Raw genomic sequence first — 9,593 nt, 5'->3', positions numbered from 1 at the left:
TTTGGTTAAGATATTAGACAAAGCACAGTGATAACACATTCGTCTGTTGTATAAATAAACTAAATATCTGACATTGTATTTGTATTGTATTCCCATTTTAACTTTTAGATGCTTAAAGGCATAGTGATAACACATTGGAAATTCAAGTGGGTGAACATAGGTTGTAATGTCATTGATTAATGTCTCAACCAAATATTACCCAATTATTCATGTGAAAATTACATGGTGTGCCCAGTAGGGTAGCTCTTATAGTGGAACTTTAACTGTGGGTAATCACCTCACTATCCAGTCTACTGTGCGTATTGACATTGCAATATTAATGTTCAATACACATAGTAAGTTGACTGCTAAGCTAATGTGGCTCATTTCACAGTGGTTTCAGAGTTCTGAAATAAGAGTTAGATGCTAATAGATGTCTAAACTCTACATAGTTGTGTTCTGTGGGTGTCACTATATAGGCAGATACTCAATTTCATAGATCCACAATCCATAGGTAAGGCCGTACAGTAAAATATAAGTATGCTCCCAATACAATTCTGAAGTCTTATACATTCACAGTGTGAGTTAAATGAAATAAGAGTTAGATGCTAATATTTGTCTAAACTCTACATAGTTGTGTTCTGTGGGTGTCACTATATAGGCAGATACTCAATTTCATAGATCCACAATCCATAGGTAAGGCCGTACAGTAAAATATAAGTATGCTCCCAATACAATTCTGAAGTCTTATACATTCACAGTGTGAGTTAAACTTTTTTTTTACTACTTTTTTAAAAACCAAATCATTTAATGAACAAATTATTGCTTTTTGCTGAATTTCTATAATATTCCAACCTTGTTTAGCATTATTTAGTCAAAATATGGCGTGATTGCACTATTTGTATCCGCTTGCATCACGTTCAATGAAGGACCTTTTAATTTGAAGGCGAACCGCAAACGCCACTATTGTGACTAATCCTTATTGTGGCTTGCTTCACATAGGTCCCTTCGCCCCTATGTACATTTTATACGGACTTTGTTGCGCCATTGAAATGATTCGTGTTAGTCACAGTGTGCAGTGCTTTTGAAGTTTACACAATTGTACCGAACTTATGTCTCTATATAACGTTGTTAGTTTGTGTTTTAGAATAGCTCGCTTCACAGACTGCAGTGTCACCTGGAGCGCGCCTCAAGGACGTCGTCTACAAAGTTTCTTTGCGTTGGAAGTTGAGTGGCTATAGCTAGCTAGGACTCTGTTTTCGTACTTATTGGCTAGCAATGTGTTGTCATTCGTAAGTAACATCAGATATGTTTTAACTCAATCATGAGTTATAATAACTAGTCATTATTGACAAACGTTAACAAAGTCCACGCTTTGAAAGGTAGTAGCTAGCTAACGTCGCTACCATTGGTTATAGCTAGCGAAATTAGCTAACGTTGCATGTACGAGTTTGGCGTAACTTGATAAAGAGAGGCAATGTTACCAGTAATCGAATACACTTTAAAAGTGTTTTTCTATTTGCAAGTTAGCTTGTTTACTGGATACGTTATTTCTACATTGGCTTGAGAGGCTGTTCGATGCTGATTATGATTTTATACATTCTAATCAATTCCATACAACTATGTTTCAGGGCGGAATATTCTAATCATTCAATTAACAGATAATTCTCAAATAACAGAGGCCAGCAGCCGTGTTTTTGACAGCTTTTTAGAGTATAACGGTAGTCCTGTCTGTCTTTAGAGGGGCGTTTACCGCGAAGTGTCGAACTAGCCGCCCTCAGTTTGCTAATGTGCAGCACCAGCTAACGTTTTAATCTGTAACTACTGTAACGTTAACTGTAACTCGCCAGCTAGCTTGGATATTATGTAATGTCAATTAGTTTTCTACTGTACTGCATCATAGAATGCTGGTTATGTCAATTCTGCTGTCCATTTAGAATTTATAGCTAACGAATTCATGTTAGTTTTTGCTTAATATCTGAGTTAAGTAGATTGCTAGCAAAAATAGCTAACTTGACTGCATCCTGTTGGCTTCTTTTAACATTTGACAGCACCATACACAAATTGTAGCTAGCTACGTCACGTGAGCAAGGGAATAACAGCGCACGAGCTAGCAAGCTACATCAATACTTTTCCAACGGGGAATGCAGCAAATCATTCAGCGCTGCACGAGGAATATTTCCTGTGAAGACGGATTAGAAGCCATAGAGCTCAGAAATTCAGCGTTGCACGAGGAATATTTCCTGTGAAGACGGATTAGAAACCATACATCTCAGAATTCCAGCAAAGTCGAACTGAATGGATATGATCTAGTTTGGAAAACTCCCATGTCTGATTAAGGTAACATGTCGTCGAATGTGTGATTTGATTGCATCTTGTTGTATTTGGCAGCTATCGTGCATGATCTAGCTAGTTACAGCCATACATCCCGTAACGTTACCTCATAACGTTAGGAGATATTTTATTGTGCAATGATTCAGCTATAAGGTAGTGTGACCCCTGTGCTCTCTTCTTTAGTTTGACGCCCTTCTTGTCAGTGTAAAAATTATGCGTCTCAGTAGAGCATTTTATCGCCATGTCGATCCCTGAGCCCATTGGTGATTTTATTAGCCACACAAAGCTTACACGCTTCATGTACATACTTTAGTTTATATGATGTAATAATCACTTTCTCCTGTTTAACTTGATGCAATTCCCAGTCGCAGCCAATAGGTTGCACCACTGCGACCCTTCATATTTAGCTAGCGAGAACAGGGGTCTTCAACTTTCTCTTTGCCAGGGACCCCCTCGCAGACAACCAGGGACCCCCCCCCCCACCCACACACACACATATAATTGTTCACATCTTGTCTTATCGTCAGGTGAATGATAATGGAAAGGAGAAGTAATCAACATTTTAAAATGAATAGATTTGGTAGATGGATTTCCCACATAATTGAAGCAAGTGTAAACGCTTACCTTTCTAGCAAGTAGGCTGTTAATTCCAAACACATTTTTTGCTAAGAGCAGCTGTTTAGTTGGTTAGTCATGTGTTGGCAAAATAAATTTTCATGTCAAGAAAGATTCTCAGTCAGTGGCACTTGCTGCTCTGGTAGCCTATTACTGTGTGCGTTTTCAAAGCCTATGTTAGGTACTCCAGTGAGTGTAATTGGCTCAGTAATAGGAGTTGAGAAATAAAGTTGTCGTCATTAGCAGGGTTGGGTAGGTTACTTTCTAAATGTAATCAGTAATGTAATTTTTGGATTACCCTAACTCAAAAACGTAATCTGATTACATTCAGTTATTTGTAGATTACTTTCCCCTTAAGAGGCATTAGAAGACAACAATGTGTGTTGCAGGATAAATCAATGTTGAAGTTTACATAGCTGGCCATATGGATGTTACGTTTGGTTGGTTGGCTTAATGGGTTGGTTATGTAGGCTTCTAACCCATTGCGTTGTACTACATATAATAATATGATTAAATGAGACTGGTTTTTAATGTAAAGATATTTCAGAATTCCAGTCATTCCAATAAATTAAATGCGCTTTGATCTTCAAGAATAGAACTTGGAAATATGGAAGTATAGGTTAGCCAAATTGTTTTACCTGAGTGTAACCGATGTGAAATGGCTAGCTAGTTAGCGGTGGTGCGCGCTAGTGGTGTTTCAATCGGTGACGTCACTTGCTCTGAGACCTCGAAGTAGTGGTTCCCGTTGCTCTGCAAGGGCAGTGGCTTTTGTGGAGTGATGGGTAACGATGCTTCGTGGGTGACTGTTGACGTGTGCAGAGCGTCCCTGGTTTGCGCCCAGGTCGGGGGGAGGGGATGGACGTAAAGTCTATACTGTTACATTGATGCTGTTGACCCGGATCACTGGTTGCTGCGGAAAAGGAGGAGGTCAAAAGGGGGGTGAGTGTAACTGATGTGAAATGGCTAGCTAGTTAGCGGTGGTGCGCACTAGTGGCGTTTCAATCGGTGACGTCACTTGCTCTGAGACCTTGAAGTAGTGGTTCCCCTTGCTCTGCAAGGGCCGCGGCTTTTGTGGAGCGATGCTTCGAGGGTGACTGATGTGTGCAGAGCGTCCCTGGTTCGCGCCCAGGGCGAGGGGACGGACGTAAAGTCTATACTGTTACATGAGCATGACCCCAAAACTAAGGACTTATTAGCCAGTTGTACTTTGTTGTTTATTTGTTGTCATGGAGGACTGATTGGGCTCATTAATTTGAGTTGAAAAATAAATGCTGCGCTCATGGAATGGCATGCTTTGAGCACTACTGAAAAGTGCATTTGCTATAGGCCTATTGTTTACCTTTTTGTTGGTGGCACTTTGATATCTTGATAATCTGCAACTGTTTTTAAAGGGTAAATCCACAGGTGAAATAATAACAAAACGTTCGCCCCGCCTCTTGGTAAAAAGCTGAGGAATGGGCCTGGAGAAATGTAACCACTCCCAGATTAATAGACAGAGCTATGGCTGCAAGGACTGACCCTCCATTATATACAAATAGTTGTTTTAACCATGTTATGAGGCTATACAGTGTTTGTTTACATTTACAATGTTTACAAACATTGGTGTAAAACAAGCTTATATTTTGAGTTTTCATGGAGTGTGACAGTTGAACTAAGCTCATGAGGCATAAGTTATATTCCTCACGAATCAAAGAATATATATTTACTCACTCACTCACACTCTCTATCTACCTGTCAAAAGTTTTAGAACACCTACTCATTCAAGGGTTTTTCTTTATTTTGACTATTTTCTACATTGTAGAATAATAGTGAAGACATCAAAATGATGAAATAACATATGGAATTATGTAGTAACTAAAGTGTTAAATAAATCAAAATATATTTGAGATTCTTCAAAGTTGCCACCCTTTGCCTTAATGAAAGCTTTGCACGCTCTTGGCATTCTCTCAACCAGGTAGTGAGGTAGTAACCTGGAATGCATTTCAATTAACAGGTGTGCCTTGTTAATTTGTGGAATTATTTCTTAATTTGTTTGAGTCAATCGGTTGTGACAAGGTAGGGGGGCTAAATAGAAGATTGCCCTATTTGGTAAAAGACCAAGTCCGTATTATGGCAAGAACAGCTCAAATAAGCAAAGAGAAATGACAGTCCATCATTACTTTAAGACATGAAGGTCTGTCAATGTGGAACATTTCAATAACTGCTATGATGAAACTGGCTCTAAATGATGACCGCCACAGGAAAGGAAGATCCAGGGTTACCTCTTTAGCAGAGGATAAGTTCATTAGTTACCAGCCTCATAAATTGCACCCCAAATAAATGCTTCACAGAGTTCAAGTAACAGACACATCTCAACATCAACTATTCAGTGGAGACTGTGTGAATCAGGCCTTCATGGTCGAATTGCTGCAAAGAAACCGCTACTAAAGGACACTAATAAGAAGACTTGCTTGGGCCAAGAAACATGAGCAATGGACATTAGACCTGTGGACATTTTTCCTTTAGTCTTCAGTCCAAAGTTGAGATTTTAGGTTCCAACCCCTGTGTCTTTGTGAGATGTGGTGCTGGTGATCTCTATTTCCCATTGTAGAGCATGGAGGTGTTATGGCGTGGGGGTGCTTTTCTGGTGACACTGTCAGTGATTTATTTAGAATTCAAGGTACACTTAACCAGCATGGCTACCATAGCTTTCTGCAGCGATAAGCCATCCCATCTGGTTTGGGCTTAGTCCCACTATCATTTTTTCCCCCAACAGGACAGTGGCCCAACACACCTCCAGGCTGTGTAATGGCTATTTTACCAAGGAGAGTGATGGAGTGCTGCATCGGATGACCTTAACTCCACAATCCCCGACCTCAACCAAATTGAGATGGTTTTTGGATGAGTTGGACTACAGAGTGAAGGAAAAGCAGCCTGCAAGTGATCTGCATATGTGGGTACTCATTCAAGATTTTTGGAAAAGCATTCCTTGTGAAGCTGGTTGAGAGAATGCCGAGAGTGTGCAAAGCTGTCATCAAGGCAAAGGGTGGCTATTTTAAGAATCTCAAAACTATAAAATATATTTTGATTTGTTTAACACATTATTTGGTTACTACATTATTCCTTATGTTATTTCATAGTTGTGATGTAAAAAATAAAAATGTGTGTATATGTGTGTGTGTATATATATAGACAAAGGGTCAATCAAAAGTGTGCAAGTTTGAACATGTGTCCATTAGGCTTGTGGATTTTTTTTTTATCAGTGTGAATTAGATTGAGCAATAAAAGTCCCACTTTTTTTTTTGTAGTCTTGGCTCCGCACTATGCAGCTGTTGCAAGAATTTTTTTTCCCCCCACTGGCTGTCCACTGGTTTCAAAAACAATGATTGCTAGGCAGCTTAAACTTCTTGAATTCAACCATTATTGGGTCCAAATACACATTTAGATTTGTGACCAGCCATCCACAACAACCACAATCCGTAATGCGCAAATAGCTAAATGAGAGCGGCAGTGTGATTCACATCAATGCGCTTTGTAGATATCAATAATAACTGATCGCCGTAGACTACACCACTGCAGTCGTCCTTACCTCCAAGCGTTTATTCAAGTTGGATAATCTTTGGATGCCGACAGCAGTTGCAACATTGGAAGACTTAGCTTGGACTGTAGCCTAAAAAAGACTATTCCTGCTCTTTTCCCACAATCCATCAAACACATTTGGTGTGCCATCATCATGATCTCTGACTTGTGGTCAGACTAATTTAGGTGGAACAAACTTAAACTTGCTCCTTTTTTTCAATGCTGATTTGAATTTAATTGAAACAACAGAAGGGACAAAGATTTAGTTTAAACTGGAGATTTAAACGATGATGGCGAATCCTCCTGGTTTATCGACCTTGCCATCGTACTGAACTAGTTCCCGACTGTGCTTCACAGAAGGACAGTTTTTAAATGTGCCAATTAAGATTTACATTTTGATTGGTCTGGTAAGTTCATTTTCTTCAACTCGTGTTGAGAGTTTGAGTTTCTAACCATTTCAACGTGTGGACCATGGTCTCACATCTTTTGGTCTGATATATTAATTCTTAGCGAGTCCTTTTAAGCACTCTGGTCAGAAAGGGTGGTTCCATCACGCTGACGAGCTCTCTGACCTCATTTGGGGCGTGGCTACTTAATGTGCTAAGTATATGATTAGAAGTTCTCTTATGACTCCTAAAATCAAATTCCTATCTTAACAAAAATAGTTTTACCCATTTTCATATCTCAGACAACGTATTGGATGGAAACTTGACAGCATGAGGGGCTTTCCGTCCTAAGTTACAATATTTGGTTCATACAGTTTTTAATGACCTCTCCAAATGAAAAGTAATATGACATTGGTCAGCAGGGACCTAAAGAATATTCTTAACATTCCTATATTAGCAGCATTGTTCCAATATTAACTTTTGGATGGTAGTTTTGGCAGCAGGTCTTCTGTAGACAAGGACATTCCTTTACCAATACTGAAGAGCAAGGGGGAGATTCCCCTTCTGCCTATGTTATGACAGCGTGTTAATGGTGTCAGAACATTATCAAAATGTTTTTTGTTGGCAGAAATGCTTTATTGAACATGAACTTTCATGTGCCTTAAACTTGTATGCCATCTTTAAATACAAATAAAATTTTCCAATTACGAGCCTTGTTGGTTAAGCCACATAAAAAGACCGCAACCTTCCCACTAGCCATGATTGGCTGAGATAATGTGTGGGCTGGACATACAGAGAGAGGAGTTTGGATTGGTCTGCCCTATTGAAGCCTTCTTGCATTGGTCAGTCTGTTGGCTATCATGTCGAACGTGGCTTTAAAAAAAATAATGTATCTGCATAAGTGTTGCTCTCCACTTTCTGGAGGATCGAGTTTTGAAATCAGTGGAATTAGAGTATGATAGCTAAAGAGCTGGGACAACCCCTGCTTCAGGATTATGTCTTCAAACTAAGGGCATTTGTGTCATGGATCCGTGACAGGGAGACGTGTCCAACATGCATGATTATGTATACAGGTAAGATGGTCTAGCTATCTACATTTTCAGATATTACACGTTTCTAATTTTGACAGTGGTTTTATTTCAAGCTAATGTGTATATTAGCTAGCGTTAGCTGGCTGGCCCGTTAGCTAACGTGATGTGTGTGTCTCACATGTTGTTTACCTAGCGATGTTCATTGTTTACCTAGGTAGCTAGCCACATGTCTTAAGCTAAAGTGTATAACACCAGTTGAATATGTCCGGTGTCAGTAAACGTTGGCTAAAAAGCATAATGAAATTGTTGCCTGCAGAGTTGGTTAGGCTGTTTTCAAGTTATCCAGAGGTAAACCAATCAACGACCAGAGCGTCAAGTGTGTGTGCTCTGAAAGCAAGGAGATAGATGGGGCTAAAGCTTAAGAGGGTGTGAACGATGCTGAATGAGTGTACACGATGAGCTTTCTCAACACAAATGTCATTTATCAACTTTCAATGCAGAATTACTTTCCCATTGTTCCTCAAATACAGTGTATGATATACCATGTTGTAGCTCTGAGTCTCTACTTTCATCCAATGTAAAAAAATATATATATTTTTAAAAATGATAATGTTACTCCAGGTGGTGAGTCACAAATCGTTATAGACTTATTCTAAAACTGATAATTTTATCTCATCAATCTACATGCAATACCCCATAGTGACAAAAAACACCTTATTTACATAAGTATTCAGACCTTTTGCTAGGAGACTTGAAATTGAGCTCGGGTGCATCCTGTTTCTGTTGATCATCCTGAATGCTTCTACAACTTGATTGGAGTCCACCTGTGGTAAATTAAATTGATTGGACAGGATTTGGATGATTTTTGTTTATTTTTATCAAATGTGTTTTTTGGGGGACAGAAATGCCTTCTGGAACGTGTGAACTTTCATGTGCCTTAATAACAAACTTGTATGCCAGCTGTTAAATTACGAGCCTAGTTGGTTTAGCCACAGACAAAGTCAGCAACCTTCCCACTAGCCATGATTGACTGAGATATTGAGTGGGCTGGACATTCCGAGAGGAGTTCGGATTGGTCTGCCATGTAGCACGTTGGAGCTGGTCAGTATGTGTAGGTAATCCTGTCTAATGTGGCTTAAAAAATTGTATTCCATAATAGAACTGCGTAAGTGTTGCTCTCCACTTTTTTGAGGACCGAGTTTTGAAATCAGTGGAATTACAGTATGATAGCTAAGGAGATGGAGAACACCTGTCTCTGGATTACATCTTCAAAGTGAGGGCATCCGCAACCATAGCATCCGTGACAGAGAGGGAGAAGCCTCCATCTATGTATACAGGTAAGATAGTCTAGCTAGCTACATTTTCAGATATTACACTTCTAAATTTGTCAGCTGTTCTCATTTCAAGTTAGTGTACTGTTAGCTAGCTGGCTTGCTAGCTAACGTTACGTGTATTATAATATTATTTGTATCTCGGAGCCATTTGCTTTGCTAGTTATAGCCTAGTGTTAGCTAGCTAACATTGAACCTGGTTGGTTAGCTACCTGCAGATTCATGTAGGGTAGTAACAACATGAGTTGGGATTATGGTTCATAACATAAAACCAGCCTAACCAGCTCTGCTAGGGTGAGCAAAATGGTCGGAGTTAGCTGCTCTCTCATTTGTGTCTGTAAGTAGCTATTAAGCTAGCG

General features: G+C 39.5%; 1 protein-coding gene across 3 annotated transcripts in view; it reads left to right on the top strand.

The window, feature by feature from the left end:
- Nucleotides 1-970: 970 nt before the first annotated feature.
- LOC109892980 (glucocorticoid receptor) overlaps nt 971-9,593 on the top strand; it is an 89,061-nt gene continuing 80,438 nt past the window's right edge. For 2 of the 3 annotated variants that reach the window (XM_020485920.2, XM_020485922.2), the window contains exon 1: nt 971-2,319. The gene's annotated coding sequence lies outside the window, so the exon portion shown is untranslated. Of the gene's footprint in view, nt 2,320-5,695; nt 5,861-9,593 lie in introns of those variants that run through there. The other variant, XM_020485921.2, reaches the window with a different exon arrangement.

The sequence above is a fragment of the Oncorhynchus kisutch genome, linkage group LG6 (assembly GCF_002021735.2).
Source record: "Oncorhynchus kisutch isolate 150728-3 linkage group LG6, Okis_V2, whole genome shotgun sequence".
Classification (NCBI taxonomy): Eukaryota; Metazoa; Chordata; class Actinopteri; order Salmoniformes; family Salmonidae; genus Oncorhynchus; species Oncorhynchus kisutch.
The sequence above is the reverse complement of the archived record's forward strand: the minus strand, read 5'-3'. Positions and strand labels throughout refer to the sequence as shown.